The sequence below is a fragment of the Lacerta agilis genome, chromosome 3 (assembly GCF_009819535.1).
Source record: "Lacerta agilis isolate rLacAgi1 chromosome 3, rLacAgi1.pri, whole genome shotgun sequence".
NCBI classification, from domain to species: domain Eukaryota; kingdom Metazoa; phylum Chordata; class Lepidosauria; order Squamata; family Lacertidae; genus Lacerta; species Lacerta agilis.
In genome coordinates this window covers 41312870-41328497 of record NC_046314.1, presented here as the reverse complement: position 1 = coordinate 41328497, position 15628 = coordinate 41312870, and the positions used below count along the sequence as shown (strand labels likewise).

At 40.9% G+C, this 15628-nt stretch overlaps 1 long non-coding RNA gene across 1 annotated transcript in view; it reads right to left on the bottom strand.

The window, feature by feature from the left end:
* The window catches only part of LOC117043595, an 87890-nt gene extending 77526 nt beyond the window's left edge, over positions 1–10364 (bottom strand). Inside the window, exon 1 of the long non-coding RNA XR_004426204.1 lies at positions 10277–10364. This is a non-coding gene — a long non-coding RNA (uncharacterized LOC117043595). The remainder of the gene's footprint in view (positions 1–10276) is intronic.
* Positions 10365–15628: the final 5264 nt, after the last annotated feature.

The following is a 15628-nucleotide window of genomic DNA, read 5'->3' as shown; positions in this document are numbered from 1 at the left end:
CTTATATTTCTGGCATGTGCATTCACAAGAAATGGTTACAAATTGCACCCAGGAGGTGTTTATTCTGTTATTTGGATCATTTAAAATTAAATACTGTGCTCATCATAGGCAGAGGGGCAATGGATCAAAATGCTTAGTAAATGTAGGCTTTGTAATTTTTGATCGAACGAGTTTTGTTCCATTACAGACAGTAAAGAAAAAATTGATGCACCTTTACATTCATTCTGCATGACAAAATATTAATCTGAAGTGGGTGTTCACTTTCCATCATGAAGAAGCGTAAGTACTTAGATCTCATCAGCCAGAGCATTTATTTAATTGTCTTTTTACCAAACAGGTGAAGGAAAATGATTATTTTACTTCTTGCTTTTCCTTTAATGTCAATCTTATAACAGCATTCAAGAAGGGAAGCCCTGTTTAAAGAGGAAACAAATGCGCCTGTATTGAAATAAAGGCATATTCTCACTGTGGTGACAGACCTGTTTCGGAGCTCTATCACTTGAAGCTATGGATTGTTGGATAGACAAAATCTGCAAAGAGAATACTAAAATTTACCAAGACAGATAAGCTAAATCCCTTTTCCTCCACATATGTGTGGAAGAAGTGCTTTGTATGCCAGAGAGCGTTCGGTGACATAATATGCATTCTAGGCACAGTGATGCAGCCTAGGGACAAATGTAACTGAGTGGGACAAACTAAGCCAAAACTAAGCAGGTATGCTATTTCAAGTGTGTCAAACTTTGCTTCTTGCTAAGAGCACAGTAGGGAACCTTCCCCCATGCCCGTCAAAGACTGCATTATCTTGAGATAATTGTCAGGGTCTGCATGCCAGTGGAGGATGGATCCTCATGCAGACGGTGGGCAGGAACTGAGTTCAAAGTGATTGGTCATCCCCTTTCCTCTCTCTCTCTCTCTCTCTCTCTCTCTCTCTCTCTCTCTCTCTCTCTGCCACTCCCTTTCCCACTCCTCCTTCCCATCAGCATAAAGTGAGGCTAAAGCCCATATGACTGCAGATATTCTTGAACCCCCAACTCCCACCGTCCCTGACCATTGGCCATACTGGCTGGCCCTTACAAAGAGGGCCACAGATTTCTCAGCCCTGCACTACAACATTAATGGTCAAAGGCAAGATCAGCTTTATTTATAAAGGTATTTTATTATGTGTGTATTATCAGGTAGTCATAAAAACCATTGTAGCTTTTCTTCCCCAATGGTGTCAGGTTTTTGCAAAACGTATAGAACATGAATGTCATATTCTGTGTCGTTAGTCCAAAATCTATTGCAATTAGATTCAGAAATGAAAACAAATGCCAGACAGCTACATTTCCTTCCTTCTGCTGTGCTAAATTGCTTGTGAAGATCTATTTCTTCCATTTTAGCCATGGCAAAAGCGTACAGCATAAGGCCACATATGCTGCCTATTAAATGACACTGTCAAACTGGCAACCAAGCAGTGCACAGTTCCATGCTAAACGTGTTAATTGAGTGTTTCTGCACTAGCCTTTGTGTAGCAGCCCATCAAACTGGCTTTGACACTATTCATCACTCATTTATTGCAGGGAATCCAGACAACATTTCTTCCAAACCATTACCATTTCCAAAGATCATCTCAAGTTTTCAAAGAGGCTGGCTGGTAATGATTTGGGAGGGTGTTTTCATTGCAAATGTGCCACAATCCTTTCATGCACCAACTTGTATAGTGCTGCTATCTCACATAGGTAAGATGCTTTGATATTGAAACATACCTAAAGACACAAGAAGAGCTCTGCTGGGTCATACCAAAGACCTATGGCTATGGCTATGGAAAGCTCACAAGCAGCATGCAAGAGCCCTCTCTTTCTGTTTCTCCTCAGCAACTGGTATTCAGAGGCATGCTGTCTCTGATTCTGGAGATGATCTATAAGCATCACGACTAAAGCTGTGCACATACTAAACATGTAAAGCACAACCCCAAGAATCCTCAGAAATGTAGTTTGTTAATGGTGCTGGGAATTATAGCTCCATGAGGGGTGAAGTACAGTTCCCAGGATTCTTGAGGAGAGGAGAATATGCTTTCAATATATGGCATGTACCCAGCCTAGCAGACAGTGTGGCTTGGAGGCTTGGTTCATAATGATCTTGCTGACAGGTGTAAGTAACCCAGCCTCTTCTCCATTACTGTCAATCTAGTTGTCCTGCAGGACCACAGCCTTCATTACAGTGTTAACTCTTCAGAATAGCTCCCTGCTGATTAATGGAAGAAACCCAGCCAGATGGGCAGGGTATAAATAATAAATTATTATTATTATTATTATTATTATTATTATTATTATTATTATTATTATTATTACTACTACTACTACTATTTATTAATAGAGGGGCCTGAGGCAAAAAATCCTCAAACAGCCCAATTTGGGTGTGGCTACAGTTCAGCTCCTCACACCAGGCTGAGAACCTGACCCTGACAAAGAAGTGACTCTTGACACAGCTGTGCCATTCCTCCTCTATACCATCTTTTCTTTCAAGATCGTTATTTACCTATGTAGACTATTGTTTATTCCTCCTGTATAGAGGAGGAGAAATGAGGCATGATTGCAGCTTTTGTGCACAGTAAGAGTTACCTTCTCATTTATTACACTCTTATTTTGATAGATTTTTGCACACATGCTTGGACAATTTTTAGAAGTGTCATCAATCTAAGACTGCAGTGCAGTTGCTCTCTCACCCCCTGTTCAGCCTATAACTGAAGAGCTGCTCGTAATAAATGAGCGATACGGCTGAGTGTCACCAACCTGCTGTAACATTTAATAGATATTCATAACATGTATTAATCATATGCCGTTCTGAAGGGCTGCGGTCCTGCAAGGTACCAGGCACCTTCAGCTCCCACTCGTGTCAGTGGGACTTGAGATTTGAAAGACGAAGGCCTCCTGCCCTCCAGAAGCTGCTCTTCCCACTTCCTTCTGCCTCCCATGTGTCATGATATAACCCCAGACAGAAGGAAGGGAGCACACTCTGAGGAACAGCTACTAATGGATTCAAAAATGAAGGTTTTTGTCTATGGTTCTTCAGCAGTTAGTTTCTTGTGCCTGCATAGGTAAGCTGCCAAGGGAAACTCCATATTGTATTCATTTCAGCTCCCTAAGGCTAAGCCCTGGGAGAAAACCTTGATGGATGCACTAAGTTGCAGCTCAGTGGCAGGGTGTCTGCTGCACATGCAGAAGACCCAAAATTCTATCCCCAGCATCTCCTGCCGGAAACCTTGAAAAGCCACTACTAGTCAGTGTAGTAGACAATCCTGAGCTAGATAGGACCTATGGTCTGACTTGGTATAAGACAGCTTCCTATCTATGTACCTGCTTTGAGCCCATTTTAACTCTAGCTCTGTTCATGCATTTATGCAGGACATTCACACGTAGCAGCAATGGCCCCGTCCTCAAAATTATGTCCTTTTGCCATGCTTCCCATGGCCTTCCCATGTTGAACACAGGAGTGTGAAAAGGGATAGCTTTGCATCAGTAGCTGTCCACACAAAATCCTCCACAGTAAATATATGAAGATCTAGGGCAGGCATAGGCAACCTTCGGCTCTCCAGATGTTTTGGACTACAATTCCCATCATCCCTGACCACTGGTCCTGTTAGCTAGGGATCATGGGAGTTGTAGGCCAAAACATCTGGAGAGCCGAAGGTTGCCTATGCCTGATCTAGGGTAACATGGCAACAACAATATAATGTTATTGGTGGAGCCAGAGGCATCACCCCACTTCTGTTGCTTTGTGTGAGTAAATGTGTGAATAGGGCTTTTGTGTACTTTATATCACCTGTGTACCATTAAAAAACATTGTGGATGCTGATTAAGATTAGCTTTTAAGCAGAGCTTTTGGGGTCTCAGAAAAAAATCCCATTCCTATGTTTTTTGACAATTCAAAGCCACTCTTACTTTGTGCCACATTGTGTCCCACCCTTTGTTTGTGGTACATTTATGAAGTTTATTGTTTCTATCTCAGGAACAATACTGTACATGTACTGTACAACTTCCAGTATGGTAATGGCAACAGTGGAGGCTGTCTGAGGCTGCACTAAGATACCAAGAGGAAACAAGAATTGCAGGACTAGTCAGTACACAGCGCAGAGCTGCCTAGTTTATATCCAAATACCTACACACAAATATTATAAACCTGAATACAAACCCAGGCAAACCTTATTACAATGTAAGTAGTTTTATAGGCTCAATAATTAAACATCCTAAAGTGCTCACTGGAAGGACAGATCCTGAAGTTGAGGCTCCAGTACTTTGGCCACCGCATGAGAAGAGAAGACTCCCTAGAAAAGACCCTGATGTTGGGAAAGATGGAGGGCACAAGGAGAAGGGGACAACAGAGGATGAGATGGTTGGACAGTGTTCTCGAAGCGACTAGCATGAGTTTGGCCAAACTGTGGGAGACAGTGAAAGATAGGCGTGCCTGACGTGCTCTGGTCCTTGGGGTCACGAAGAGTCGGACACGACTGAATGACTGAACAACAACAACAAAGTTTCCTTATCCAGTAATGTAAAATATTGCCTTGCAATTAAAATGAATGATAAAGGGGTAGATTGAGTTACAAAGCATTCCTTACAGCAGATAATAGTTCCCTTTTCGGTACGGAATTAAGGTAAATGTGTTCTAAGGTGTTTAATATTGTATCCACTATAAAACAAAGCAGAGGAAGAACAACTGTGAAAGCTCAACCCTAATCTGGACATGAAAACAAGAAGATTCAGACAATTTTTTAAATGTGCCCAAGATTTCCAGGGTCATCCACAACTAGATTCCACAATACATTTATTTTATTTATTTATGGTGAAGTCTTTTCCTCTAGCCTTTGGTCCTGTTTGAGACGACCTTCCCCATGGAGAATTCTTCCAACCTTAGAAAGCAGGATTGAACTCTGCACATCAACTGATGCATGGAGAGCTCAATCCCCCCAACCTATGGGCCAACTTTGTCCAGTGGATGGGACCCCCCACACACACACACACACCCCTATCAATCACCTGACATCATAGAATTGGCCCACGAGGGCCATCTAGTCCAAACCCTTGAAATGCAGGAATCTTTTGCCCAACATGGGGCTCAACCCCGCAAACCTGAGATTAAGTGTCTCATGCTCTACCAACTCAGCTAAATAGTTAATTAGCATTATGATGTCAGATGATGGTCAGGTGGGTGGCCCTGTCATGGAGTAAGGGCAGATAAGAACCTGGCCTACTGGGTCCAAAATGTTATACATCCCTGACAGCGGTCTTTTATTAGAGAATGATAGAACCTTGTATTTATTTCTATGGATTCTGTAATATACATCCTGCCATATGGCACCTCCATGCACTCAGAGAAGTTAACTACAATATAAAGTATACACCATTGCCTTATAATGGTGCTCTAAATAAAATAAAATTTAAGTAAAATTAACACAGCAACAAAGAGCAACAATTACCAGTTTTGCATCTCTGGGTAAGGGATTTCATAAAAGGATGTTGCAACTCAGTGGACCTCATTTCTTTTTCCCATCAATTTAACAAGCAAAGGATAAGATTCAGCACTGTGCCTCCTTGAAATATCTTAATGTATAAGGATAAGGTATTTGCTAATATACCATGGACCTAGTCTATTGAGGCTGTTGGGTTTGTGCTATTGGCTTTAAAAGAGCATTTTAAAAGAGTGAATTGAATTGTGAAAGCCAGTAGAGTTATCTTTATGCCAATGTTACAAGCTCTCAATACTTCACTCTTGCCAATAAGCAAATGCTGCATTATGTACAATAGAAGTCTCAACACAATTGCTCAATACCATCCTCTACTGACGACCAGGTACCTTTAGGTTAGGCATGGGGAATCATGTCCTTCCTGGTGTTCTTAAATGTCTGCTCCTGCTGTCATGTCTATTGACCATGCTGTCTGGGATGGATGGGAGTTGGAGTCCAACAACCCCTGAAGCTATTGACTAAAATAAAAGTATTTAAGATCCACTGTCCACATGAGCATTTTTAAACTAAGAAACATGCATAAATAAATTTCAAAGTCACCTTGTAGCAGCATGAAGGATTTCTTGCATGCATGGATTTGCCAGTGAACATACAGGCCTCCCATAAATGTAAGGATTTTTCCCTAGTCTTTGATCCACATTTGCATGCTTATTGTGCACCACTTACATTGAAGTTAATGCAAGCGTGTATGGTGCTTTGGATCTGAACTTTTGCCATGAATCACCATATTTGCTAAGTGGCCTGTAAGTTCCTTTTAGTTAAAGCTCATTGAGAAGCAAAATACTCAATGCACCTTAAATGAAATAAGAACAATAACAACTGTGCAATTGTATTTTTATTTTAGGGAGATATCTATTATGACAATAAGATCAAACCTAAGTCAGGTTTAAAAAAGATTTCTATTGATTTAGCGTCTTTATCTGTTTTCTGAAAGACATTCAATATAAATTTCCAACTTATACTGATAGTTATACTTAGCCCAGGATAAAAAGTCATATCTGATTCTACCATGATCCTACCATCATCTAAATCCTAACTTTTAAGCGACCAGAAGAAAGCCATGCTCTTTCAGTTCTATTTTAATATATTTGAATATCTTCCACATAATCAGAGACACTTAGATTTTTGTTTTTACCTTTGGGCCTGCTTTACAATTCCATTATGCAAATTGTCAGTAGGACTCATTGTGAAAAAGAACATAACAATAGGAAAGGAGCTATCCAAGCTCCATATAGCAAAAAGAAAACAATATATTAACTAGCAAAGTGGGGAGGGGGAACTATATTGGGTTAATGGTGGTGCTTGACGGTCAAACTGTATGATCTTCCAAAGAGAGAAAAATATTTCCAATTGGAAGACATTTTTAATTGAATTCCTACATGCTTGTAAGTGTCTACCATCTTCAGAATGTTGATAGGACTAGCTCCAGTGAAATGAGGGGAACCTGAGATTGCATGCAACGAATATCCAAAACTATTCCTTTGGGAAGATGTGTCTGCTCTAGATGAAGAGACAGCATATACATGAATATTTCCCTGGGGAAATATGTAAGCTGAGCTTTGGACATCCTGAAAGCATAGGGAAAGGATAAAGGGTTTGTTTTCAGACATTTGAGGTGAATGCGTGCAGGCTAAAAATTGGAAGGGGCAGGACTGTGTTCACAATCCTTATCCCAATTTCCCCATGCACACCAGTGCCAATTCAGACCATCATCTATTAAGAGAGAAGTTCTGAAAGGGGGTTCTAAGGACATCTAGGTCAACATACTTAGAATTTCCCTTCAGAACTTCCTTTTCAACACAGTAAGGTCCGAAGTGGAACTGGTGGACTTGTGGCTTATGTGCTCTCACCACTTCAAGTTCAGTTGCATTCAGTCAAATGACCATATAGGGTGAAAAGTCTGAAAGTAATCCATGATTAGTAGTACCCTACAAAAGCAAGGTCAAATAATCTTGGTTGGTAAATTTGTGGAACATAAACGGAAAGGTTATTTTATTATGTGTAATCTGGTGCTCTAGGGCTCTTAAATAGCATCTGGGAAGTTTTTATTTCCCCTTGGAAATTAGAGATTTTCTATTGTCTGCTATGGCATCAGAACTAGGGATGAAGGCCAACAGAATTTATTCAGAAAAATATACCGTGATAAACCCAGTGGTTTAACTGTAATAGTAGCTTAATCCACCCTATAAAATTAGCTTAACTGATATTAAAATAAACTTAATCTATTATTATTGAAAACGAATAAAGTTACTTAGTTCAGTGGGACTTACACCAAAGTCAGGGTGCATAGGTTTATGCAGATCGGGTCCTCCCTCAAAGAGGGCAAGTGTTGAGGTGCAACCTGGCCACCTGACCCAATGTTGTGGGTGGGTAATCCTTGAACAGCCACAACCCCTGATAGGTGGGTCCCGCATTGCTGGGGTGCAATCTGACCAATGGGGTGCCTCAGAAAAGGAGCGTCGTGGGACCTATAAAACCCATGCGAGGCTTACGAGCTTCCTTTTTGGGGCTATCGCATCAGAACACCCGCTCACCTCTCCCTATATTTAGGGCTTGCGCTTGACCTTGCTATGCCGTCGTGTGTCGCCTGCTTTGGGGGCACGGGCATGGTAGGAATTTTCCCCACTTGGCTGATTGGCTGGTGCCATTTGGGTTTCACCTGCCGCGTAGCAAATCATCACAACTTGTAAGGTTGCGGATAGGCTCTGGTTCAGGTGATAGGCGTGGCACGTGACATGGCCACACCTATGCAATGAAGGGTATTCCGGTAAAGGAATCCAGGGACTCACTGGTTTAGCGAACCCCGAAAGGGGTTCGGCCCGTGCCCGAGTCCAGGGGACATCAGGGTGGCTGATTGGTGCTCCCTCCATCAGCTGTCCCTGGTGTTCATCCTTTGGCTGTCCTATGAACGTGGCTCTGGGACAGCGCTGCCTGCATGGGTGCAGGGAGATAGTCGAACCAGAACCTATGCAACCACTCACTTGATTGTAATCAATAAAGTTCTGGCCTAAATTTCTGCCAAAAACCAAACCAAATATCTGATCCCTGTGTGAATTTATTTATGGGGAAAGGTAAAAGGTCTAAACCCGCAACAGCAAAAGAAGAAGGTAACAGTTGGCATAAGGTATGAATTGGGGTGCTGAGAGTCCTCTTCCATTAATGTTCCCATTCAAGGAATGTCAGAACGGAGGCTTAGCCCTTGTAACCTTATGGAGGTTATTAAATAGCGGGTGGACATAGCAGACAACACAGTGAGTCTCCAAGCAGCTCTCTTTATTCTCAGGCTGGAACAGAACTGAACTAAAGGGCTGAGCCAGCCTGCTTATATAGTACTCAGTAACATGCAACAGTAACAACTCTCTCTCTAGCTACCCAATCCTTCATTTGCATGTGTGGACCTGAGTGAGAACTGCAGCCACGGTAGGCAGAGTGAAACTATATACACAACACCCCTAGTGGCCTAGGGTGAGAACTTCAGTACATAACAGTGGTATTTAAGAGAGTTCTCCAAGAGAATGAAACCTGACTCCATGTGTCATGTGCCAAAAGGTGGTTTCTTCAAAGAAACTGGAGCAGAGACCCATTCTGCTATGGACAATAGAGTTGTCTCTTTCTACTCCTCATGTCAGAAAATATCAAAGGCCAAATGCGACACCAAAAAACATAATAATTGCCTCGCTCAGTGATGAGACTGTACTTTGTGAAATTTTCCACTCAGTTATGCTCACATGATATATGATCAAATGCAGTATGCAAGCTGTTCTGTTGGGCTCTTTTGGCTGAATGTAATCACTGTGAAGCCATTTACTATGTTAGGCCTCAGGCAGACTGAGAGGGACCAACGGGCTAAAAATAATTCTGTTTTCCTGTCACATCTCATCCTCTCCCTCTCTCCTTTTCCTTCATCACCCTTTCCCTGAGCAATGACATTTGAGCTGGAATAAAAACAAGAGAAGCTGGTTTTGTTCCTACTGCAGAATGGGGAGAAAAGAAAGTCTTATGTGGTGTTCTGGGATTAATACCTTGCCTGTTTTCAGCTGTCAGATTTGTTTCTTCTGTGTGGTGAAATCATATCATTCTATCACAATTCTTATTATGAATGACCAATTTAAAGCCTGATGGAGGGGGATTCCTACCCCCACCAGTCAAGGCATGATGTCAAGAACTGAGTAACTAGCTGTAGTTTCATCTGGATATTTATATTGGGCATCCTATCAAATTCCACTAACCCTTCATTGACCCCTTTATCTTGTGCTAACTCCTCATGAATCCCAGTAACCTACTGTATTATCCTTGCAGAGAATTTTACGCTCAATTATAACTATCACAACATCTAAGATGGCCTGTTTTACAGAGCCATGTTAAGCAATCAGAAGAATTAAATGGCATTTGAGGCTGGCTTTCTCGGTAAAAACTGTTCAAAAGAAAAGCTTCCATATTTAAAGTATTAGCAGCTGTCTGTATTATCGCTATATTGGGATGGCAGGAAAGCAGGAAATAAGGAAAGGATTGCACGCTTTATTTAACAAATTCACCAAGAGATTGAAAAACCATTGAATGAACCAAGCTACAGCTCAATGAAGCAATGTATTTGAGCCCATGGGTGTATTGGCTGTACATGGTGTCTTACTGTGAGCATATTAAGTGCCACAGACAAAAGGATATGGAAAAAGTAGTTCTGCAGTTGTAATCACACTTTTCTGAAAAAGAAATCCCATCCTGCAGAGAATGGATTAATAAAATATAGAGGTTTATGGTCATGTCCAAAATTACCTGTCAAATCTAGAAATGCAATCACCCAAAAGGCTCTGATTGTTCCCTCAATATGTGGCTTCTGTTCTTCTCTTGTGTAGAAATTCCTAAAGGGAAAAAGATACCCCCAGAGTTGTTCCAATGCCTATCTTTAAACTGACTACAGTGAGCTAAATCAGAAGGGCTTTTAAAGGTAGTTTTGTGGTCTAATTCTAAATCTGGCTTCTTTTTTAAAGTAACAAATGCAATAAACAAACAGCCATTAGGAGAGCAAATTGTTTGTTATTTCAAGGAGCACTCCAAGTACCGGTAGGTAGGAAGCTGAGAGCTTACCAAATGAAGAAAGAGGAACATATGATTGCATTTTCGGTCTTCTTTGTCCAACAATCCTTTTGTATTTCTATGGCTGGATTATAATGGTGTACCTGGAGGAACTACACCATGGTCCATATGTATAAGAGGGCCCCATATTCTTAGCTGGAAGGAAGGAAGGAAGGAAGGAAGGAAGGAAGGAAGGAAGGAAGGAAGGAAGGAAGGAAGGAAAATTATGAAGCAAAATGTGCAGGCAATGTACAGTTGTACAGTTTGCACAATTAAAGTGGATTCTGTCACCCAGGCACAACAAATCCATTTTTTTGCAGTTAGGAAAGTGATGTGGAAATGCACTGGAAAGTTTGAGGTGAATTAATGATTGACAGGAAACACTACTATTATTTTATTACCTACCCTCCCTTCACCCTAAGGTGCTGTGTATGGATGCCATGCAAGCATATCAAGAATAACTGTCATTAATTTATCTGCAAACAAATTGGAATGAATCCTTAATAAAGAACAAGCACATCTAACCTCAACATAAGCTTTGAAATTTATCCTGAAATCAGGATAAATGCTTGATGAGAGCTCTTTGTAGAATTCAGAGGTTCTTACCTTTGAGTAAACATGTATAGGGTTGGGCTGCACAACTATAGCCTAAGTAAATATAACCTTTTCCCCCAGTTTTTTTCTGCTTTAGAAGACTTCTGAAATAAAAGTCCTGCTTCATTAACTGTTCATTGCAGTTGTGTGGTGTTCCTTCATGTTTAAAACATTCCATTATCAGTCTGGTACCTAAGAAACCTTTCATTAGTGGGATGAACAATTTATAGACCAGTGGCTCTAACATCTGTAGTAATGAAAGTCTTTGAAAGATTAGTGTTGGCCTGTTTGAAAGACACTATACTGACCCAGTGCTGGATCCTTTGCAATTTGCTTATTGAGCCAATAGGTCAGTAGATGATACGGTCAACATGGCACTGCATTACATCCTGCAACATCTGGATTCCCCAGGGGGTTACGTGCAAGTTTTGTTTGTGGACTTTAGTTCAGCTTTCAATACTATTGTCCCGTCCAAATTGTTTTCTAAATTACTTCAGCTTTAACGTGCCTGCTTCTGTTTGCCAATGGATATACAGCTTTCTAACGGACAGGAGGCAGCAGGTGAGACTGGGGAACATTATATCAATACCATCAGTACAGGTGCTCCCCAGGGGTGTGTGCTTTCCCCACTGCTTTTTTCTTTATACACAATGGCTGCACCTCAACTGACCCATTGGTTAAGATCTTGAAATTTGCAGATGATACAACAGTCATTGGGCTTATCCAGGAGGACGATGAATCTGCATACAGGCGGGAAGTAGACCATCTTGTTTCGTGGTCCAGCAGGAATAACTTGGTGTTAAATGCCCAAAAGACAGTGGAAATGATAATTGATTTTAGAAAGCACTCTCCCATCTCGCTGCCACTTTCCATTCTTGGTAACATAGTTGTAGTGGTAGAGTCCTTTAAGTTCCTGGGCTCTATAATTTCTCAAAACTTAAATTGGTCAGGTAACATCAATATTATTATTAAAAAGGTCCACCAGAGATTGTATTTATTGTGACAACTAAGAAAATTTAATTTGCCCCAAGAATTGTTGATCCAATTTTACAGAGGTACCATTGAAACTGTTCTCTGTAATTCTATTACTGCCTGGTATGGCACAGCCTCTAAGCTGGATAAGAAGAGGCTCCAACGAGCAGTAAGAATTGCAGAGAGGGTAATTGGTGTTAGTTTGCCCCCAATAGAGACACTTTATGTTGCTCAAGACAGGAAGAGAGCAGAGAGGATTGTCTCAGACCCTTCGCATTCATTACCTGTTTGATTTACTTCCATCTGGATGTCGTTACAGGACTCTATACAAAAAAAGTCTAGACACAGGAATAGTTTTTTTCCTTGTGCCATCAAACTGTTGAATTTGTAGTTGTGTGCGGAAGGAAGGTTAGTTGGTGGTATGGGGTTCCTTTATTGTGCTGTTGTATCGAGAGGGGGATAGTGTTTGTATGAGGTACGTTTTCTTTACATTGCAATGTAGTCGAAGCAAAATTCCAAGTATGATTGATACTTGGCCAATAAATTATTCCTTATTCCTTATTCCTTTCTCCTTCTAATCAGAAGTAAACTAGCTTGGCTTATGTGTGTTTTGTTGTTATTGTCAACACTTCTTGCATTAATAGATTCTGTATGATAGCTACAAAACATATACCACTTACTTTTTAAGTGAAAATATTTTTTTTAAGGATTTCATATGCTGAAGATGCAGGTTGTGTGTGTGTATATATATATATATGTATGTGTATATATATACACATACATACATACATATATATAACATTTGGTTTTCAGCATAATAATATCTGACATTTATATAGCATTTTAGAGTGTTCAAAGTCCTTCACATGAATTATTGCCACAATCTTTGCAAAAGCTGCATCAGGTCAGTATCATTATCCAGAATGGGGAAGGCAATGGGGAGTGAGGCTGAGAGTATCTTACCTAAGGCCATCTGTTAAGTTCATGGCAGAGAAAAACTGTGAACCTGTGACCAGTAGCTCTTTCATGCTAAGGAGCTTCTTACAGCTAGAGGTCAGGTGCGCTGAGAACCTCTACACATTTAAGCAGGCAAAATGCTAAATAAGATACATAAAAATAAATACAGAAGATTGCTGTGCTGAGTTCAGGATTTGAATTTCAGTGCAAAAGGGGACTTTTTGATGAAGTTAAAAGTTTCCTGAGAGCTACACACACACTCACCATTTTTGAGCCAATTTTCTGCTAGTCACAGATTTGCATAGCTATTGCTTCAGTCCCATTTGTAGTGACCTTTTTCGTTCTGGAAACAGTGGAGCCATGGTGTAGTTAATCACATTTGGTTAAGCGATGATGTCACTGCGGTCAATTGAAACTATTTGGAATGGGAGTATTGCCCCCTTAGCTTTATTTATCATCTGTGATGTCATCATCTTGCCAAATCTAATTGACTAACAGCAACCCCACTGCATATAATTATATGTATTTATTTACTCATTGCTTTTTAAAAGCATTTTTTACTGGGATAATTATTTTCTCTGCCAATTTTTTACAGTACACAAAGCAACTTTGTAACATTAAGGTTACTAAGCACTCATATGACAGTGGCATTATGAGACCAACATGCCATGTTTGATTTCTGGTGATGGTATATTTCCAAATTTGATTAGTACTATCCTATCCCTTGGGCAGTAAAAAATATTGATGCAGACGCTGACCTGATCTCCACATTAATTCACAGACGGAAATGTAAAGCAATTTTTTTGTTTCAACAGATTGTCAGGAAAGCCAATGGCAGGTGTCAACCATGACAAGAAAAGAGAGGAAAGGGAAAATAGGGGATCCTACTCCTACTGTCAGGAGAGAAGGCTGTGAAATTACAACAATTTACTGTGATGTGTGTCAATTTTTCAGTAGAGTATGGAAGAAGAAGTTTGGATTTGATATCCCGCTTTATCACTACCCTAAGGAGTCTCAAAGCGGCTAACATTCTCCTTTCCCTTCCTCCCCCACAACAAACACTCTGTGAGGTGAGTGGGGCTGAGAGACTTCAGAGAAGTGTGACTAGCCCAAGGTCACCCAGCAGCTGCATGTGGAGGAGCGGAGACGTGAACCCGGTTCCCCAGATTACAAGTCTACCACTCTTAACCACTACACCACACTGGCTAATATATAATTGTATTGTATTGTAACTAATATATAATTGTATACAATATTATAATCTTGGTTAAAGAAATTAAATCACAAGGAAGAAGGGGTTTTACTGCACTGGTCCTGCATGCAGGCTTCCGATGAGTATCTGCTTGACCACTATGGGAACACGATACTGAGCTGCATGCCCCTTTGGCCTGATCCAGCAGGTCTTTTGTTATACACTTACTACATACTGATATACCAGCTAGGCTTGTAAAACTGAAATTATATCCCCCCCCCAGCCCACCACTTATAAAACAGAATGAGTTGGAGGGCTGTGGGCTGTACCCAATAGATGCCTGGGTAGAAAGGAACTTGTGCACTGGGTCCCTCTTTCCTAATGGATTGTTTCCATCTTCCTCAGACTGATGACCTTGTTTCCTAGGACAGAGGTGGATTTGGGAAACACAACAGGTTCCACTGCACTGAGCACCAAACCTAGGGGGAACCACAAGGTGTCACAACTATGATTTAGTGAATTGAGCAGAATGGAAGGTGAGAGGTGGGAGTGTGCGCCGAATTTTGGCCTTGCATAGGGTACCACTGAATTTTGAAAGACCAAAGTCCGCTCATTCCCAAGACCCTCAATCTCTGTGATAGCACTCTGACTTGGGAGTGGGAAAGCACTCTCATGTCCCTAAGACCTCATCCAGCAACTTCACTGACTCTCACTGGTTATCTTGACTCAATAAAACAAACTTGTGTCCTTAGTGCCAAGAGCTTACTGCACTGAACACATACAACTTCTGTCCAGCAAGACACAATATACAGAATAGCTCCTGCATTCCTGCTGCCACATTTCTACCTGCATATGTATTGTTGTTGTCTAATGAGTTTCTGGCTCCTTGCCCTACTGAAAAACTCACTTGTTACCTTGATGCTTTGCACTGGCGCAATACACTTCCTCAGCTAAGAGTCCATCACTTCCACTAAAGACAGAGCCAACATTTGAATAACTACCAGTAGTTTTATTATAAATTCAGCCTTCTAAGTACCACAATGTTTTTACACAAAAACCAGGGTGCATGAAAGACATAGTCGACATTGTGGTTATTACTTATGCAGAGCCAGCTATCTCTGTGATGCATGCTAATTGTCTGCAAATATTTGAATACGAGAAAGAAAGATTACTTTACAACAATTCCAAAAGAAAATTATAATAATGGAACATTAAGGTTGCCACTGAGAGTCAGAAGCTGTATACTTAAGACTCCAACAAGTAACTGATAATACTTCCTAGCCAATGAGATGTGGTGAAGGTGGTGGTAGTGGAAGCATTTCTTATATGCTCAGGCC